Below are 20,652 nucleotides of genomic sequence, written 5' to 3'. Positions count from 1 at the left end.
GGAGAGGAAAGAAACTTAAGCAAAATTTAACAGAAAGGGGGCTTACTTTTGTGGTTTACTTTGTCTTGAGTATGAAAGGTCATCAGCTCAAATTGTAATGGAAGCAAATCCTTAGCCTTGAGGAACAAAGACAAGGCCTCAAAATTATTTAGTAGAGGGATTTCTTCTTGACCATCTCTTTTGTTGGTGTTGTTGTGACCCCAATACTCCCCAGCATGTTTTCTCCTTTTCAAAATGGGCAACTGAGAGCTTGACATAACTAAGGCCATAATGAATGTATAAGCTTTTCTCCTTCCTCTGCCAGCCTCCTCCTTCACATAATTTTGTTAATTACTTTTTGACCAAATGTTAATGACTTCGTTCTTCGTTTTAATCTGATGCAAATAGCTTTGTTTTGTTCTGTCTGACCACCTGTGACTTACAACCCCCCACAGGAAAATCAGAACCCAGGTGTCTGACAGGTATATCCTTAGCCCGATAAAGAGATGTCCGGCATGTATCTCTTTAGTATGATAAAGAGCCTTTTGTCACTATTTTGTCATGAACAACTCCTCTGGCCAAGCCATCTGGGGACTACAAATACACTTCTAACCCTTGTAAGATTCTATATAAGATCTGATGTAAAATTGCTCTTTGGGACTCCATAGAGACAGCCTGTGTTGCTGCCGAGTCCCCGGTGATGTACACATCTCCTAAAAAACTTTCTCACTCTTTTCGACTTGGCTTGACTGCTCCAAGGCACGGACCTTTCATCAGGTAACATTGTTACAATTTTATTTTTTGTTGTTGTAAAAATACATGTAACACATTTGCCAATTCAATGTTTTTCACGTGTACAATTTAGTGATATCAATTATATTAATTAGCCCTGAGATGATCTTTAAAACTTACATCAAAAATATCACCTAAAAAGGTCAGCACAACTGGACTAAACTAAAAGCAAAGAAGTTTCCTGAATAAACTGAATGCTTCGAAGGCCAGTGTAGCAGGGGCAGAGGTTTGGGGACCATGATTTCAGGGGACATCTCAGTCAATTGGCATAATAAAATCTATTAAGAAAATATTCTGCATCCCACTATGAAGAGTGGCGCCTGGGGTCTTAAACGCTAGCACGCAGCCATCTAAGATGCATCAATTTGTCTCAACCCACCTGGAGCAAAGGATAATGAAGAACACCAAAGACACTAGGTAATTATGAGACCAAGGACGCAAGGCGCTTACGAGCCCAAGAGACAGAAAGGGCCACATAAATCAGCGACTCCATCAGCCTGAGACCAGAAGAACTAGATGGTGCCCGGCTACAACCCATGACTTTCCTGACAGGGAACACAACAGAGAACCCCTGAGGGAGCAGGAGAGCAGTGGGATGCAGACCCCAAATTCTCATAACAAGACCAGCCTTAATGGTCTGACTGAGACTGGAAGGACCCCAGTGGTCATGGCCCCCAGATCTTCTGTTGGCCCAGGACAGGAACCATTCCCGAAGCCAACTCTTCAGACATGGATTGGACTGGACAATGGGTTGGAGAGGGATGCTGGTGAGGGGTGAGCTTCTTGGATCAGGTGGACACTTGAGACTATGTTGGCATCTCCTGCCTGGAGGGGAGATGAGAGGGTGGGGGGGGGTTAAAAGCTGGCGAAATGGACACGAAAAGAGAGAGTGGAGGGAGAGAGTGGGCTGTCTCATTAGGGGGAGAGTAATTGGGAGTATGTAGCAAGGTGTACATAAGTTCTTATGTGAGAGACTGACTTGATTTGTAAACTTTCACTTGAAGCACAATAAAAATTATTTTTAAAAATCCCCTAAAGTCTTCTTAAAAACAAACAATAGTTCAGCTTAACTAGTAAAAATATCTGCCTTGAGCATTATGCTCCTTTCAGAACTATCTCTATGGGATCAAATGGACAACAGCAACTTGAAAGATTAGATAGGAACCTTAGGGGGCAGTGAGTTTGTTAAGGGAGGAGGAAGAGCTAAGAAAAGGAGGGTGAGAATGGTTGCACAACTAGAAGAATGTAATCCACGTCACTAAATTGTACATGTAGAAACAGTTGAATTGGTATATGTTTTGCTGTGTATGTTCGCAACAACAAAGTAAAATTTTAAAAACTTATATTAATCATGTTTGACCATCTCTTTTGATCTTCTCTTTCTCACTGTCACTATATCTAAATAATGATTTGACCACAGTTACTTTAAGTCTTTCTTTTTTTTTTTCATGTGGCCATCTTTGTAAATAGCCACTTACCTAGCATCTCTAGCACAGGTGTATCAAGGTGATATAATAACACCTGCATACTTGCCTCCTACCCACATCACATGGAGTATTGTGAGGTTTATAGCAGCCAGTGCATTGAAAGCTTGAAATATTATGCAACTGTGAAAATGGCAATATTTTAGATGAATACCAAATATTTTTCACAGTAATTCTATTTGCCACTTTATTCACATATGGCTTCAATAAAGAAAGATCTTGAGGCTAATGATAAAGATCATTTGTTTTTCAGATTCACAACTGACTATGGTTATCTCTCAAGATAAAGTAACCCAATAAATATAATTAAACCCCATTAATTCACAGGCCACACTTTCAGGATGTATGACCATGTAATATGGGAGTCCTGGGTGGCACAAATGGTTAAATGCTTGGCTACTAATGGAAAGGTTGGCAGTTCTAATCTACCCAGGGGCACCTCTAAAGAAAGGCCTGGAGATCTATTCCCAAAGGGTCACAGCCATCAAAAATCCTGTGAAGCACAGTTGTGTTCTGGAACAGATGGGGTCACCATGAGTCAGAATCAACTCAATGGCAACTGGTTAATGTGTACCACCTGTGGGGGAAAGGGCCTGCTAAAAGAATCAACGCTGACTTATGAAGGGGTTCTATTTCAGAACTTCTTTATTAGTAATTTTCTGAAAGAAATAATATTTTAGGTAGTAAATAAGCTCGCAAGACAGCCCACAAAAGCCTATCTTAACCTGTAACCAGAAAAACAAAAATGGTAGTATATTTCATAGTTTATGGTGCCCTTTCTATGAGAAAACATATTTCAAGTTCTAAGCTAAGACACCTAGCACACATTTTCTCCTCCCAGCTCTGGAGGCTCCCCAGATGGTATGGGGAGGGAAGTTCAGAGAGAGTGGCTATGAGTAAGCTGTATGGACTCTCCCAAAGTAGAACCTAAGAGCCCTGTGAGAATAGTTTCCTGGGCAAATAAATGGCACTGTGGGATATGCTTAACTCACTTGAAAGGACAAATTGTTTTTGTTCTCTTAGGTTACAGTATGTTGTTGTCATAGAAATAAATGTCCCTATATATAAAATGAGTCTCATCTGATCATGAAAACAAGTCCACCTGCTCAAAATGTTTTGTTGGAAGTTGACATTATGAGTTGTACAAAGCACTTTAAAAATCCCAGAGATACTGCCTTTTTGGAAACATATTACAGAATTCCAATCTCTGAGCAGGGGGAAGGGGGTGTTAAGTAGCCTTTCTCCTCAATAAGTTTTAATTATTAAGGTTACAGTCTCCGCAATATTTCAAACCTAAAGACGTTATAAATGAGACGGCCATTTCATGCCCCTGTGAAAATTCATCACTACTGAATCTGCCAGGGAGTCTGTGCTGTCTTAGCCTCTCTGCTGCTGGCCTCAGTTCCTGGCCCATGCCCAGGAAATACCAGGCTGAAAATGATCACCCAGGTCAGGCCATCCCCAGGAGGTGATGGACCCAGGCAGGGAAAGGCACGCTGTGTACCTCTCCACTCTACCCCCTGCCCCTCACGGTCAGAAGAAGATAGGGTAAAATGAACATTAAGTATAGCCCAGAAAGAGAAAGAAATTCAGAAAATAAGTAGCTTGAGAGGAATGGAGGAAAGTGGGAGCCTCTCTGGCATTGACCTGGTGGGGAGTCGAAGGGTGGCATTGGCTGAATGTACAGCATGTATGCATATAAGCCTTGGGCTTTTTTTAGTACTAGCCAAAAAACACCATTTCTGTATTACCAACCCTGTCCCAGTGAGTCATTGCCCAGCTATCTGGTCAAATTAGGACAGCCCCTTTAAAGCCTGTGAAAGCTGCCCTGCTTCATTTCGGATGGCTCTGACCAAAATGGTAGCCAAAGAATTTTATTCTTGCTCTTAATCCTTTCTCAGGCCTAGCTATCATTCCTGATTCTCCTCTTAGAAAGTAGACTCCCAGAATGCAGCATGTCGGGCCATAGCCAGCCCTGAGTCAAAGCCACATGTATGAAACAAATGAAAGGCAGAATAGGAAAATGAGATTAACAGGCGCAAAGAGCAGTGAGGTGGGGAGATTATATACAGCAGGTCTGAGGAGGAAAGAGAAGTAGGTCCTATACAAGGAGACCTCAGAGAGGTGAAAAAGCGATCTGGGAAGTGGCTGAGGTGCAGAAGTGAAATCTCTTTTCCAACACAATCAGTTCTGACAGTAACCCTTTTCTTTATTTTTTACAAACTATATTTTGTCTTGCCTTATAAGATTAACAAATCAGACATCAGCCTGATATGAGTTCCCTGCCTTTTCGGCCTACCTAAGAGATAGGGCCGATACAGTTAGAGTTGGAAATACTCCAGTTTGGTGGACCAAGATTTAGCTTCTACAAGGTCTGATGGACAACAGGTTTCACCCTATTCCATTTCACTTTAATAATAAATACTGCTTCCAAAAGTTGTGATAGATATATTTACAACAACAACCACAAATAGTAGCTGCTGAGGCTGCTTATGTACAACCAAACACCTCATGAAATTTGGTTCCTTGGTTTGGATATTTAGGGCCATGGGCTCATGGGACATCCCAGTTAATTGTCCTAATAATATGTTTAGTGCTTCTGTTCTACTTTTTTATTCATTGTGTAGTGCCTGGGATCTTAAAAGCTTGCAAGCAGCTATCCAATGCATAACAATGGGTCCCTATTCACTTGGAGCAACAGAAGAAGACGGAGAGTCAGAAATAGGAGTAGGATATGGAATGTGTGGCTAATTGCCTCCATGAACAATTCCCTCCTTTGCCATGAGACCAGAAGAACTGGATGAGGACCGGCTACCATCACTGGATATTTTGATCAAAGATTTTATAGAATTCTGATCAAAAGGGGGAATATGTAGAGCAGAATTTCAAAGTTTCATGGAGCCATGGAGGCTGATGAATCCCTGAAACTATTGCCCTGAGATAATCTTTAAACCTTAAACCAAAAATATCCCCTGAAGTCTTCTTAAAAACAAATAGTTTAGCTTAAATAGTAAAGAATGTCTGCCTTGAGCATTATGTTCTTTTAAGAACTACCTATATAGGATCAACTCGACAACAGCAACTTGAAAGAGTATATAGGAAACTTAGAGGGCAGTGAGTTTATGTCAGAAACCCTGGTGGTATAGTGGTTAAGTGCTACAGCTGCTAACCAAAGCGTTGGCAGTTCGAATCCGCCAGGCGCTCCTTGGAAACTCTATGGGGCAGTTCTACTCTGTCCTGTAGGGTCATTATGAGTCGGAATTGACTCGATGGCACTGGGTTTGGTTTGGGTTTTTTTTTTTTTGAGTTTATGTCAGTGGGTGAGGAACAGCTCAGAAAAGGAGGGTGAGAATGCTTGCACAACCTGAAGAATGTAATCAATGTCACTGAATTATACGTGTAGAAACTGTTGAATTGGTGTATGTTTTGCTGTGTATATTCTCAACAACAACAAAATAATAAAAAAAATTTTTTAAAGTATTGCTTCATACAATTGTCTTTTAAATGAGATAGGAGAAAGAAGAGTTACAAGGAAAAAAAACGCATTTATCCTTTTATATTTACTTATGTAGTTAACTTTAAAGGTGCTCTTTATGTCTTCAGGTGGATTCAGTGTGCTGTCTAGTGTCCTTTGATTTCATCCTAAAGGACTCCTTTTAGTATTTTTTGTAGGGAAGGTCTACCAGTGATAAATTCTCTCAGTTTTTGTTTATCTCAAAATGTCTTAATTTCTCCTTCATTTTTGAAGGGTAGTTTTGTCAGATACAGCATTATTGGTTGACAGTATTTTTCTTTCAGCTCTTTGAATATGTCACCCAACTGCATTCTAGTCTCCATGGATTTTGATGAAAATCATTATTTGTCTCATTGAGGATCCTTCATACTTCATGAGTTACTTCTCTCTTAATGCTTTCAAGATTCTCTCTTTGTCTTTGGCTTTTGACAGTTTGAATATGATGTGTCTAGGTATAAATCTCTTTGAGTTTATCCTACTTGTAATTCATTGAGCTTCTTGGATATGTAAATTAATGTTTTTCATCAAATTTGGGAAATGTTAAGCCTTTATTTCTTCAAATATTCTTCCTGCCCACTCTCTCCTTCTGGGACTCCCATTACATATATATTGGTATGCTTAATGGTGTCTCACATATATTTGAGACACTGTTCATTTTTCTTTATTCTTTTTTCTTTGTATTCCTTAGATTGGATCATCTCAATTGACCTGTCTTCAAGTTCACTGATTCTTTATTGCCTGCTCAAATCTGCTGTGTCCCTCTACTGAATTTTCCATTTCCATCACTGTACTTTTCAACTCTAGAATTTCTATTTGGTTCTTTTTTATGATTTCCATCTCTTTATTGATATTTTCTATTTAGTAAGATATCATTCTCATACCTTTCTTTAATTCTTTAGACATGGTTTCCTTTAGCTCTTTGAAACATATTTAAAATAGCTGATTTAAAGTTTTTGTCTATTAAGTTCAACATCTGGACTTTCTCAGGGAAAGTTTCTACTGACTGCTTTTTCTCCTGTATATGGGCCATACTTTCCTGCTTCTTTGCATGCTTCATAACTTTTTTGTTATAAACTTGACATTTTAAATAATGTAATGTGGAAACTCCAGAAATCAGATTCTGCCCCCTCCCCAAGGTTGTTGTTGCTGTTTGTTGGCTTAATGACTTTTCTAAGCTAATTCTATAAAATCTTTATTCTTTGTTGTGTGTGGCTACTGAAGTCTCTGTACAGTTAGCTTAGTGGTCAGCTAATTATTGCACAACGATTTCCTTAAACACCTGGAACCAAAAAATCTCCCAGTCTTTGCAAGGGGCTCTGTATGCATGTTGGAGCATGCCTTCAACACACAGCCAGGCAGTTCACAAGTCTGCCTTAGCCTTCATTTTCTGCTTGTGTAGAGCTCAAGGTCAGCCAGAGAGGTGAGAGTTTAGGGCCTTCTAAGGTCTTTCCTTAGCATATGCATAGCCCTGGAAATGTGCACGGCCCTGTGCATGCACATGGCCTTCTAGAGTCCCAGGAATATATTTAAGCTTTTCAAAGTTCCCTATGGACATTGCATTCCCCAGTTTTTCCTTTTAAGCTTTTTGGTTGCCTATTGTTAGCCCCAACTGTTATTCACCACCTCAGGCAACTGTGAAGTTAACCAACTGCCTCTGTTTTTGACAGAAGTCCCCAGGTGAAAGGCTTTCTGTACTCAGAGAGCTCTGAGTCAGATCCAATAAATACAGCCTTGCCAAGTGGGGTCTTCCAGGGAACCACTAGACAGGCCGAATAGTAACAATTCTCTGGGAACAAAGCTTTGAAGAGCTCCAATTCCATTCTGCCTCCTCTGTTGGCTCCCAGACTGCTGGTTTTCACCGTGATTGCAGACTATTGATTTTTCAAGGCTACCATACAGCTGAAGAGTGAGAGATGAGAACAGGGAAACTTAAAAACACCACAAAGCTCGCTGTTCTTACACAAATTTAGCCATTTTTCTTGAATAAATGCTCCCTGGATTGCTGCAAACATTTGGTTAATTTCCAGAGTTCTGAAAGAGTTGATTCTGACAATTCCTGTCAGTTTTCTCATTGCTTTCATGGAGGAAAGAATTTTCAGAGTCCCTTACTTTGCAATTTTTGCTGATGTCTTAGTTTAATAATATGCTTTCCAGTGATTGACTACATTTCTAAGAGTTATTTTGTAAAAATGCAAGTAACTCAGAAAATTTAGCTTTTGAAAAACAAATTTTCTGATAGGAAATAACAAAGACACTTGTATATCAAGGATTCTAGATTCTATTAGGTTTTTACTTAAGAAACACCACAAACTCTCTACAGTGAAATAAAAAGGCCATCAAATCTCTGAGCCAGAAGAGGCCTGAGATACCATAGGGTATCTTCCTTGTAGGTCACCAGATTCTAAAAGCACTCTAGGATACTCTGGTTCCAAAATAGCCTTCTCAGCAATACATGCATATTTAACATACTATCCTGTCACATCTTCATAAACATAAGAAAATGTCCATAGGGTGATAGGCATGGTAAGGGCTGAATAATCATTTATATATTCATTCCATAAGCTTTACAGAGTACCTACTGTGTGCTAAGCACAGAGGATAAAACATCAGTGAGATATAGCCTCTATCTTCAAAAAGCTTTTAACCTAATGGAGAAGATATGTCTGGGAACAACTAATAATAATATGTGCTATAAGAAAGGAAACCCTGGTGGCGTAATGGTTAAGTGCTATGGCTGCTAACCAAAAGGTCGGCAGTTCAAATCCACCAGGAGCTCCTTGGAAACTCTATGGAGCAGTTCTACTCTGTCCTATAGAGTCGCTATGAGTTGGAATCAACTCGATGGCAGTGGGTTTTTTGGTTTTTGGTATAAGAAAGGAAAGTAATGTGGAAGGCAAGGGAAGGAAAAGAAACAAATGATTCATTCCAACTGAGGGTGAATGGGCCTTCCACAACCCAGAAAAAGTGGCATCAGAGCTGAGCCGCAATGGAAGTAAGATACAAGTGATGAGGGGGAAGGGAGGAAATTATTGGTTGAAGGAACACCAAAAGGACTTGGCAAGCAACTAAGTGTAAGTTGGGGAAAGACTGATAGAGTAAAAAAAAAAAAAAAAGAGGGTCAAAAATAACCTGCAGTTTTCATGTGTGGGTGATGAAATGATAGCAGAAAAACAGGAGGGTTGTTGAGACAAGAAGGGTTAGAGGGATGATAAGCTTGGTCTAGCCAGAATATATTGGACTCATAGGTTTGGTTGATGGAGTTGGGAGAGGTAATAAATACAAGTGAAGGGGAAGTCAACCTGCACAGGGATTTTGAAGAGGGGCATGGTAGATGGTAGGTTGATTAGCAGAGACTACAGACACAGGGAGAACTCCCGAAGACCAAAGCTCTGGCACAGCCTTCACCCCTTTCCTCCTGGCTCCACTTAGTGCCCTGTTCTTCCCCAATCTCTGCTCACCTGTAGACCAACCCTGTCCCATTTTCATTTGTCTTCCTTCTAGTGCCCTGTTTCTTGACAACCAAGAACTTAGAAAACAGAAAACTGGACAGTTCTTGCATTTCAAATAGATTTTCACATCCAAAACTTGAAGTTTTCTTAAATTTACTGAGCAAGTCATGCCCATCAGTGCTAGGTTGTCCAATAATGCAAAAGACACGAATAATTTCTCTACAGACAATATAAATCCTAACACCCTAAGAGAACAATGTCATTTTTAGACTTTGATTAGAGACTCTTGACCATAGGGTTATCATTCAGCTAGAGAGGACTTTATCAGATTCTGTTTACCTGGCTAGTGCCAGCTGTGGTGGAGCATAGGGGATGCACCTGACAAATTTCAGGGCAAGTCAGTAAAAGGATAGCATGTCCAGCTGGCAAGGGACCATTGTTAAGTGATAAGACCCTTTAGTTTTCAGGTAGAAAAATAAGGCAGGCCATAGATAACTTGGCCCCAGAAAATAAAACATTTCTTAGGGATTTCAGTCAATTCATCCTGTTGATATAATGGGAGTAAGAATTAAATACAATGTAAAATTGGGCTCTTTCCATTTTTCCTTTAAATTGACGCTTTTGAAAAGCTTAATGCCCTATAAATACATTTTTTGTTTTTGTTTTCACTTGGGGACAAACAGCCAGCCATATACTGTCTGCTGACTGAAATGCATTTGGAAACTACCATAAGAAAATGGGATTCCACGGTTAGGAATGCATCGAACACATAGACCAGTGTACCTTGAAACTACTGCCTCTTTTTGCTTTTGATATTTAAGATAACTCTGCTCTTCTTGAAGATGCTTTTTTCAGAAGAATATAAATAGTTCAGCTTTGAAAGGAGAACCTCGATGCCTCTGTTATAAGAAGCACTGCTTAGGAGTTCTCACCTTTAGAATGGTTATCATCTTTGTTGGGAAGGCATACAGAGAGGGCAGCACATTGGACTGATGGAAAGAAATATTTGCTTGGCTTTATAATTTAAGGCTTGAGGCCACTCTTCCACAAACTAAGGCAAGAATCACCTTGATTCTTCATGATCAGGTTTTGTTGTTCTTCAGAATCAAGCTGTGGTTGTACTCCCAAGGAGACATTTTCACATTACTGCCACTGCCAAATCATGCAGTGGGTCAACAGTAAGCTTCTGCAGTGTTGTATCTCTGATTTTAGACAGTAACCAAACCAAAAAGCAGCAATACTAAAAGACAGAGCTAATGCCTCATATAGGGATCAATACACCATGAAAATGTTTAGTTAAAATCAATATTATGCCAAATGATTTTTTCCAACATCAAAAAGGAAACAAAAAATTTTTTTGCATGGTAAGGAGAAGGAGGAAAAGGAAACCCCCTCACACACACACGCACACACACACACACACACGCACACACGCATGCTCCTCTTGGAAATAGCTCTAGGCTAGAAATCTCCAAATTTCGGCTCTAGTCCCACCTTTCCACTAACTGTGACCTTGGAGAACTTACTGCACCTCTCTGGGCCTCAGATTTTCCGTCTCTCAAATAAACAGTGTGTTTTTCAAACAGCAAATCGTAACTCATCAGTGGATTGTGATATCTATACAGTGGGTTGTAATCAGCATTTTGTGTGTGTATAAACTGGGTTATAATGAAAGATGTTAGAAAGCCACTAATCTATACTGTCGAATAAAGTAGCCAATAGCCACATGCAGCTGTCTACATCTGAATGAAGTAAAATTAAATACAATTAAAAATTCTGTTCCTCAGTTGCACTAGCCATATTTCAAGCACTCAATAGCCACATGTGGCCAGTGGTAGCCATACTGGACAGCACAGGTATAGTACATTTCCATCATTATTGAAAGTTCTATTGGACAGCACTGGGCTAGATGATTTCTAAGGGCTTTCCTATGGTTCTGTAAGAGATAAGGATAGGGTGGGTTGTTAGAAGTATTCCAACTTCAAGGAAGAGCAGATGGGTTAACTTGTCTCAAGACAGTCTGTCTCTATGTGGATTTCTGAATAAATAAACTAACAAGTATTTACTAAGTTTTGTACTTAGTTCTGTGAGGAATACAGAGGAAATATTCCTATAAAACATTTGCTTACTGTTAAATGAACAAGCTAAGGCATCATAAAAGTATAATCCAGTTAAAGAGATGAGCCTTATATAAGTAAAAAGCTAATAATAAAGGGCAATGTACAATGTTGATAATACCTAAGTGCTGTCAAGATTCAGAAAAGGCAGAAATCAATGAGCCTTGGAGTCATCAAGGTACATTTCAAGGAGGAAGCAGAATTTGAATTGGCCTTTAAATTATTACTTGGAAGGGAGAATATTCCAGATGAGGGGAACATCATAATTATGTGTATGGTGGAGGGGGATAGGTTTGGGGGAATGTTGAGAAATATGAGATTAGAGAGGTGGTATGGGACTGGACTGTGGAGGGTGTAAAAGTCAGCCAGTTTAAGGTTTGGTAAAGCCATTGACAGTTTTCAGCAGGTTTTCACATGATCCTTGAAACAGGCCCTTGAGATAGGCAGGGCAGAGATGATTGTCCCCATTTTAGAGCTGAAGGAACTGCGTTGACGTGACTTGGAATCCAGAACTAGGATTCAAACCTGGTTATTCTGACCTCCATCCAGTGATCTTCCCACTATACCTTGCTGATATAATCAATGCAGGATTCAAGGCACTGGACACAGGGAGACCAATGAGAAAGTTGTTGCAATAATCCAGGCATGGAGTATTGAAGGCCTGGCCTAAGGTGGCAAGAAACCAGATGCTCTGGTTATATAACAAACTATAAAACAAATTGGCAATGCAGTTACCACTTTTTATAGGGGAAAGTAAAAGTAGAACGTCTGAGGTTAGAACACTGTAGTTATTTTTAATTGGAAGTGATCTAAACTATCCCAAAGGAATAAATATTAACAATATAATTCATATGCTATGTCCAGATTTTTCAGACAGCTGAAGGAAATGTTTGGGGCATGGTTCCTAAGCAAACAACACTATATGTCGATGCATTTTTATGGGCCATTTCTCTCTTGGTAGTGTTTTCTCCTCTGCTAATTCCAATTTTCATGGCTCAGAACTAATTGGTCACATGATCTGTTACCTCATCTAGATTTTCAGTGAGAAAAGACTAGTGCAAAAAGGTCAAGGAGCTAAAGGCCTTGGAATTTTTCTACATTATTTGGTAAAACTAATTATCAGCTTAGCAACTAATTAGTTAATAAGGATTTCACTAAGAAGATACTAAAATATTCTGTTGTCAGACTAATCTTAAAGGGTATCTCTGCTCTTGACACTAAACTACTCAAAAACTTCCACAGGTTTCCAAGACTGCTCCAACTGATAGGGATTTAACACAAACTCATCGGCCTGACATTTAAGGCCCTCTCCAATATAGCCACTTCCTATATTTCTTCTTGTTTCCCATTGCTTAATTACTCTTTCATGATATCTACATACCCTGATATCTACGAGCTCTTTTCACTTAAAATAAACCATATGATACATTGGAGGCTCTTATCTTTGCTCATTTGTGTCCTACTTGCCCTTAAGTCCTAGCTCAAGCATTACTTTCTCTACAAATCCCACTTCTTTAATCTTCCCAACAGGATGTGCTCACTCCTTCTAAACCTCTATAAAAGCCCGTTGCCACGGAGTCGATTCCAACTCATAGCGATCCTATAGAACAGAGTAGAAGTGCCCTATAGGGTTTCCAAGGCTGTAATCTTTACAGAAGCAGACTGTCCAGGGCTCCTGAACCTCTATAGTCCTTTTTTTTTATATATCTCTTTTATAGCACTGAGTACTTTGTACTTTAGATTGGAGCTATTTGTGGACATGTCATCTCTCTGCTATTAGACATAATTCCTTGAAGTCTCAGTCCATGTACTGTTTGTTCATCTCTGTATCCATTACAGCTCTGATCATACTGTCTTGCAATAAATCACCCTCTAAGGTCCATCAGGGGCCCTGGTGGCACAGTAGTTAAGTGGTTGGCTGCTAACCGAAAGGTCAGTAGGCGGTTTGAACACACCAGCTGCTCTCTGGGAGAAAGATGCTGCAGTCTGCTTCCCTAAAGATTTACAGCCTTGGAAACCCTGTGGGGCAGTTCTACTGTATTCTATAGGGTTGCTATAAGTTGAAAATCAACTTGACGGCAGCAGACTTTAAGGTCCATCAAATGTTTATTGAATGAACAGGCACAAAAAAAAAGTCTAAAAGCTGATTTATATGTCCACCCAAAGATCAATTTAACAACCCTTTAAAGAGGGCCTACTATGTGCCAGGAACAGCAATATGTTAACCAATTTCAAGTCCAGTGGGAAGAGAGAGTGAGAAAGAGAAGGAAACAGTTCATTTTGATGCAATATGGTCAGTGGTAATAACTAAGTGCTGTCAAGATTCAGAAAAGGGGAAATCAACATGCACTGGAGTCATCAGAGAATATTTCAAGGAGGAAGTAGTATTTGAACTGGGCCTTAAATTATTGCTTGGATTTGGATGAGCAAAGATAAAAGGAGAAAATATTCCAGATGAGGGGAACACCATAATTATGTGTATGTTGGAGGGGGACAGGTTTAGGGGAATAAGGGAACTAAGGGAGCACAGAAAAGGGTCATCTATCCCATTTGAGGCACCGAGGAGGCTCTGGAAAGAAAGATGATGCCAACACTTAGACACTGCTGGTGGGTATGTAAAATGGTGAAGCCACTTTGGAAATCGATTTGGCACTTCCTTAAAAAGCTAGAAATAGAACTACCATATGATCCAGCAATCCCACTCCTTGGAATATGTCCTAGAGAAATAAGAGCCCTCACACAAATAGATATATGCACACCCATGTTCACTGCCACACTGTTTACAATAGCAAAAAGATGGAAACAACCAAGGTGCCCATCAATGGATGAATGGATAAACAAATTATGGTATATTCACACAGTGGAACACTAAGCAAAGATAAAGAAAATGATGAGTCCATGAAACATCTCATAACATGGATGAATCTGGAAGGCATTATGCTGAGTGAAATTAGTCAGTCGCCAAAGGACAACTATTGTATGAGACCTCTATTACAGGAACTCAAGAAAAGGTTTAAACACAGAAGAAAACATTCTTTGATGGTTACGAGGGTGGGGAGGGAGGGAGAGGGCTATTCACTAACTAGATAGTAGACAAGAATTATTTCAGGTGAAGGGAAGGACAACACACAATACAGGGGAAGTCAGCACAACTGGACTAAACCAAAAGCTAAGAAGTTTCCTGAATACAACCAAACACTTCGAGGGACAGAGTAGCAGGGGTGGAGGTCTGGAGACCATGGTTTCAGGGAACATCAAGGTCAACTGGCATAACAAAGGGTATTAAGAAAACGTTCTGCATCCCACTTTGGGGAGTGGCGCGTGGGGTCTTCAAAGCTCTTAAGTGGGCATCTAAAATGCATCAATTGGTCCCAACCCGCCTGGAGCAAAGAAGAATGAAGAACATCAAGGACACAAGGAAAATATTACCCAAGAGACAAAAGGGCCACATGAACCAGAGACTCCAAGAGCCTGGGACCAGAAGAACTAGATGGTGTCCAGCTACCACCAATGACCACCCTGACAGGGAACACAACAGAGATTCCCTGATGGAACAGGAGAAAAGTGGGGTGCATGCCTCAAATTCTAGTAAAAAGACCAGACTAAATGGTCTGACTGAGACTGGAGGGACCCCAGAGGACATGGCCCCCCCGACTCTCTGTTAGCCCAAAACTAAAACCATTCCTGAAGCCAGCTCTTCAGACAAAGCTTAGACTGAACTATAAGACTTAAAATGATACTGGTGAGGAGTGTGGTTCTTAGCTCAAGTAGACACACATGTGAGCCTATGTGGGCAGCTCCTGTCCGGAGGTGAGATGAGAAGGCAGAGGGGGACAGGAGCTGGTTGAGTGGACACAGGAAATACAGGGCGGAGAGGAGGAGTGTGCTGTCACTTTATAGGGAGAGCAACTAGGGTCACATAACAATGTGTGTATAAGTTTTTGTAAGTGAAACTGACTTGAACTGTAAACTTTCACTGGAAACACAATCAAAAAAAAGAAAAAAGAACGATGATGGCAGCACTCTGCCTTAAAGGACAAGTGAGAGTTAAGCAAATTGGGCAGCGGAAGGGCATTCCAGGCAGTGGAGAAGCTTGTACCAAAACAACAAGGGCTGAGAGAGTTTGGAACAGTGAGTGATGCAGCATGGGGACTGGCAAGGCTTGAGGCTGGAGAGGTAGGCGGGGCCAGGAGATTGCCAGCCTTGGAAGCCTTGGTAAGGACTCTGAATTTAACTGGGGTTTCAAATATACCCAGAACTAAGCCTAGCGTATTCCACAATTTACAGAAGTGGAGCGACAAGAAATTGCCTGTATAGAAAATGCAAATTTTTCTGACTTTCATTATCAAATTAAATTTTGTTAAAAAACAAAACAAAAGACCTGAAGCGACCATCTTGGTTGAGAAGGGGTTAAGATGGGCCCCTGTGTCGCTGTGTGCTAAGGGTTATAGTGCAACGGGAGAAGCACTGAGCCCTTTCCAGGAGCAGTACTTTTTTCATTTGAAGCGCTTCCCCAGTTTTCTCTTTGTTTACAGTTACCTCACCCTCTGCCCAGACCGCGAGAATTTTCCCCATACCCTTTCAACGTCGCACTTCATTAGTATATGCTGCCAGCAGACATATGATGTTTAAAAATTCTTTACCTTCGAAGTAATGTAAAATTATACTGTTGGAATTAAGTTTTTGGATTACATAAAATTACATGTGTACCTTCACTCTCAACAACAAAAAAAAAAGATGCGTTCCAAGTAATCCTAAGGCACAGATCTGTAAACTTAATTTTCCAATGTTATTTTATGATCATTTGAGCCGCATTGCCCAAGAAAAGCCAATTTTACCCAATCCAAAAAAAGATACAGCTTGCAATAAAATGGCCCTCATACCTGATGTGCACTCTATCTCCCAGACACCAGGAAAAGAAATATCTACCCACAAGAGTAAAAGGCCCAGCCCATCAACCACAGTGGAACATACTCTCTAATGTCTGGCAGCAAAGTCTTGACCTGCTAAACAAAACACAGACCCATTTTTATCTCCAAGAGTAGCTCTTCATAAAATGGGTTTTCTTATAAGATGCTCATCTGTCAGCTTTCTAATTAATACTTATATAAGTTAAAAACATCTTTTTCATTGCACTTACCTCTAGCAATTGCACTCCTAGACAGAGGTCAGAATAGTTGTTATGCTTGGGTGTTTACTAGGGGAAGACAAGAGAGAACCTTTCAGGGTGCTGAAAATGTTCTACATCTTGATCTGGGTGGAGGTTACATTTATGTAAAATTTCATTGAGCTATACACTTAAGGTTTGTATACTTTAGTGTCTGTATGGTATACCTCAATTTAAGTAAAGGAAAAAAGAAAGTCTGTGTACTGGATTTATGTCTGGTACAGACTGGCACTACAGATCAAAATTATGGTAACAACAAAATTTTCTTTCATTATCGGGAGTAGAGATATAATTCTGAATTTATCCCCACACACCTCAAATTCAAATGTAAGCAGTTTGGAGCTTCATATATTATCTGCAAGAATAATTTATTAGATTCTTTCATTTATGTTGTTGTTGTTAGCCACTGTCAAGTCGATTCTGACTCATGGTAACTCCACGTGTGCAGAGTAGAGCTACTCCACAGGGCTTTCAAGGCTGTGACCTCTCTGAAGCAGATCACCAGGGCTGTCTTGCAAGGCGCCTTGGGGTGAGTTTGAACCACCAACCTTTTGGCTGATAGTCAAGTGCTTAACTGTTTGTGCCATTCACGGACTCCCTCTTTAATTTATAGTATTTCAAAATGAAACCTAAATTTATAGACTCACTTGAATTACAAATTCATGAACTTATTACTTGTTCTTTTCTACTACAGCATTAACTGGTCTTCAGCAGAGAAATATATTCAATTTCTTCCCCAAATCTTATTAAGGAAAATATAGTAGCCTGATGGAGCCCTGGTGGCACAATGGTTACAAGGTCCCCAGTTGTCCTTGTTTCTGGAGATTTAGTTCTTAGTTCCGCAACTAAGCTCTCCAAACTAGAGCAAGCCTGCAGATAAACAAATAAAACAGACTAAAGAAGGTAAATCAATAGGCCTTAGAATATTACTCCACAAGGGAAAAGACTTGGCTATCTACTGCCACAAAGATTACAGCCTAGAAAACCTTATAGGGCAGTCTTACCGTGTCCTATAGGGTCACTGTGAGTCGAAATTGACTCTATGGCAACAGGTTCGGTTTTGGGTTATAGAGTCACTATTAGTCGGAATCAACTCGAGAGCACACAACAACAACAACAACATAGTAGGCTGAATAAAACACTGGCCTAAGAATTAGAAGAGCTGAGTTCTATTTCTGTTCTACCTTTACTGGCCAATTCACTAGTCTCTTAAGCTCTCTAAAATCCCCTTTCCTCATCCATAAAATAAAGATAACACCTTCCCCACAGGACTATTATGAGGCTCAAATGAGAGCATGGACGTGAAAGTGCTTTGCAAACTTTATTGTTGTTGTTAGTTGCTAGCTAGTCTTTAATATCCCCAAACCTAAGTGTTTAATGAGAACTTGCACCTGGGTGTCGCCAATAGAAAACATACTTAAATTTCAAAGCATTGGTCTTCAATTTCACATATCTTACTTACCATTTCACCAGAGAGTCAGGATCAGCAAGTATACTCAAATTCTAACATCTCTGAGAAGTTGAAACAATTCTATTAAATTGCATTCTGGAAATAGATGTGTAAAAGGAAGTAGGATCAATGACTTCCTTCCTTGCTCTTCCCAATTATAACTTTTAGAGGCATCTCTAGCCATGTAATACCCATTACATTCAGTTCACACTTCCAGAACTTTCAACTGCTTCTGTAACATCCATACGGTATATACAGTGCCATACTTCCTGTCTCCATTCTGAATTTCACAATAACTGTCCCTAAAAACTGTTCCATTTCTGCCTTCTGCCACACATCGTGAGCCTTCATCTTGTGTCACCCTTTGAAGCCTTGTTTCTCGATGACAGGAAGTGATACAGGCCCGAGTTGCCTCAAATGTTTCCTGTCACCGCCTATTCTTTCCAGCAACCCCAGCAGGAAACCCCTGGTTAGAGAACAACGCAGTGTGAAAGAAGCATGCAAAATTAGGTAATCTGGTTTCAAAGTCTGCAGTTGTCCTTGTTCCTGGAAATTTAGTTCTTAGTTCCACAACTAAGCTCTCCAAACTAGAGCAAGCCTGCAGATAAGCAAACAAAACAGACTAGAGAAGATAAATCCTTGAACCTCTCATGATCCTTGAGAAGCATTCTCTTCGGGTACCAAGCTCCAATCAAAAAGTATTTTTTGAGCCTATTGCACATCCACTACTGAGCTGAGGATGGGGGCTGATTTTGCAAAAATAGATTGACAGCAGCAAGAAAGGGCCTCAGGTTCAGAATCACTAAAGGAGACTAGTTTTCAGTGAAATGTGCAGTGGTTAAGCGCTAGGCTGCTAACCAAAAGGTCAGCAGTTCGAATCCACCAGCCACTCCTTGGAAACCCTCTGGGGAAGTTCTACTCTGTTCTAGAGGGTCGCTATGAGTCAGAATCAACTTGATAGCGATGGGTTTGGTTTTTAACGGGTTCGGATAGAGAAAAACATGGGATACAGACCCTGGCCCTACAATATTGTAGCATATAAGGAGCCATCTAAGGCTTCAATGCCTGAATAAGAAGAGCCTCTGGCATAGGCAGTAACTGTGCCAAGTACCAAAGAATTTGTGGGCCTCATGAATGGTATCACATTTACAACTCTGTACCCTGAAATTACTGGAAAAGCAAGGTTCTAGTCAGCAATTTTTACTTGATAGTCAACTTTTATTTAGTATATAGAAGTACACCAATATGGGGGGCATGGTGAGTCCTTTCTTATCTAGATTTTTAGTGGGATAAAGGCTATAACTAATACATCATCCATGGTTTCTTTAAATAACCACTTATAGAACTTCAAGTTTCAGGAAAAGATATAGTAGACATACCTTTCTTTTTTTCTCCCACTAAACCTATAGGGTGCTATGAGTCGAAATCAACTGGACGGCTATGGGTTTTTTTTGTTTGTTTGTTTTTTTGGTAAGTACAGCTAAAAACACTGGGCATTATATATATACAACAAGCATATGATTCTGAAGGGTGGAGAGATGAAGGCAGATCAGCTAAGGACCTGAAGACCCAAGTAACAATACAGAAAAAGTTTTATTTTTGACTAATATATCCTGGATCAGGTGATGGAGAGACCAGCAACCCAGAAATGCCAGTGGGTGCAGACAAAAAAAAAAAGCCAACTATCTCTGGCCAAAGGAACAAAAAAGTTGCAGCCTAGCAAGACAGAAAATGTTTAGACAACAACTGCTCTACTCTAGCCAAACAGCACACATAATCTGGGACTTTCATCCCCACCTGGCAGTAATGAGGCCCTCAGTCCACAATGACAATAGAGACCATTTGAGGAGCAATAATGAGGTGCTCCTCCTCCTCCAAGACAGGCTGGTATCAGTGGAGGCCTAGTGGGGTGTTTGAACTTCCATCCCTGTCTAGCAATAATGAGGTGTCCCTACCCCTACCCTGGTATCAATGAATGCTAAGTGTGAAACCTTGACTCACACCCCACCTGCCAGTAATGAGGCAACATCCCTATCCCCGACACCATAGTATGAGAGGAGGCCTGGTAAAACAGAAGATTTAAATAATACCCAGACTTTCATAACATGATACCCAAAATGTTTGGAATACAATAGAAAATCACTCATCATATAAAAAACCAGGAGAATTTCAACTTGAATGAGAAAAGACAATCAATAGATACCAATACCCAGATGACACATATATTGAAATTATCTGACAAGAATTTTAAATCATCTATCATAAAAATGCTTCAATGAACAACTATAAACCCACCTGAAACAAATTTAAAAAATAGAGAATTTTAGCAAATGTCGTGAATTGAATTGTGTCCCCCAAAAATATGTGCCAACTTGGCTAGGCCATGATTATGTGATTGTTTACCATTTCATCATCTGATGTGATTTTCCTATGTGTTGTGGATCCTACCTCTATGATATTAATGAGGCAGGATTAGAGGCAGTTATATTAATGAGGCACGGCTCAATCTACAAGATTAGGTTGTATCTTAAGCCAATCTCTTTTGAGATATAAAAGAGAGGCATGAGCAGAGAGACATAGGGACCTCATAACACCAAGAAACAAGAGCCAGGATAATAGTGAGTCCTTTGAACCTGGGGTTCTTGTGCTGAGAAGCTCCTCGACCAAGGGAAGATTGATGACAAGCACCTTCCTCCAGAG

At 40.2% G+C, this 20,652-nt stretch overlaps 1 protein-coding gene across 5 annotated transcripts in view; it reads right to left on the bottom strand.

The window, feature by feature from the left end:
* Window positions 1-20,652, bottom strand: part of ATG4A (autophagy related 4A cysteine peptidase) — a 63,151-nt gene that overhangs the window by 23,048 nt on the left and 19,451 nt on the right. Inside the window, exon 2 of one of the 5 annotated variants that reach the window (XM_064278665.1) lies at window positions 16,476-16,532. The exons of the other annotated variants lie outside the window; for them this stretch is intronic. The gene's annotated coding sequence lies outside the window, so the exon portion shown is untranslated. The remainder of the gene's footprint in view (window positions 1-16,475; window positions 16,533-20,652) is intronic. 5 annotated transcript variants of the gene reach the window in all.

This window comes from Loxodonta africana, chromosome X, assembly GCF_030014295.1.
Source record: "Loxodonta africana isolate mLoxAfr1 chromosome X, mLoxAfr1.hap2, whole genome shotgun sequence".
Taxonomy (NCBI): Eukaryota; Metazoa; Chordata; class Mammalia; order Proboscidea; family Elephantidae; genus Loxodonta; species Loxodonta africana.
This window is presented reverse-complemented; position numbering and strand designations above follow the sequence as displayed.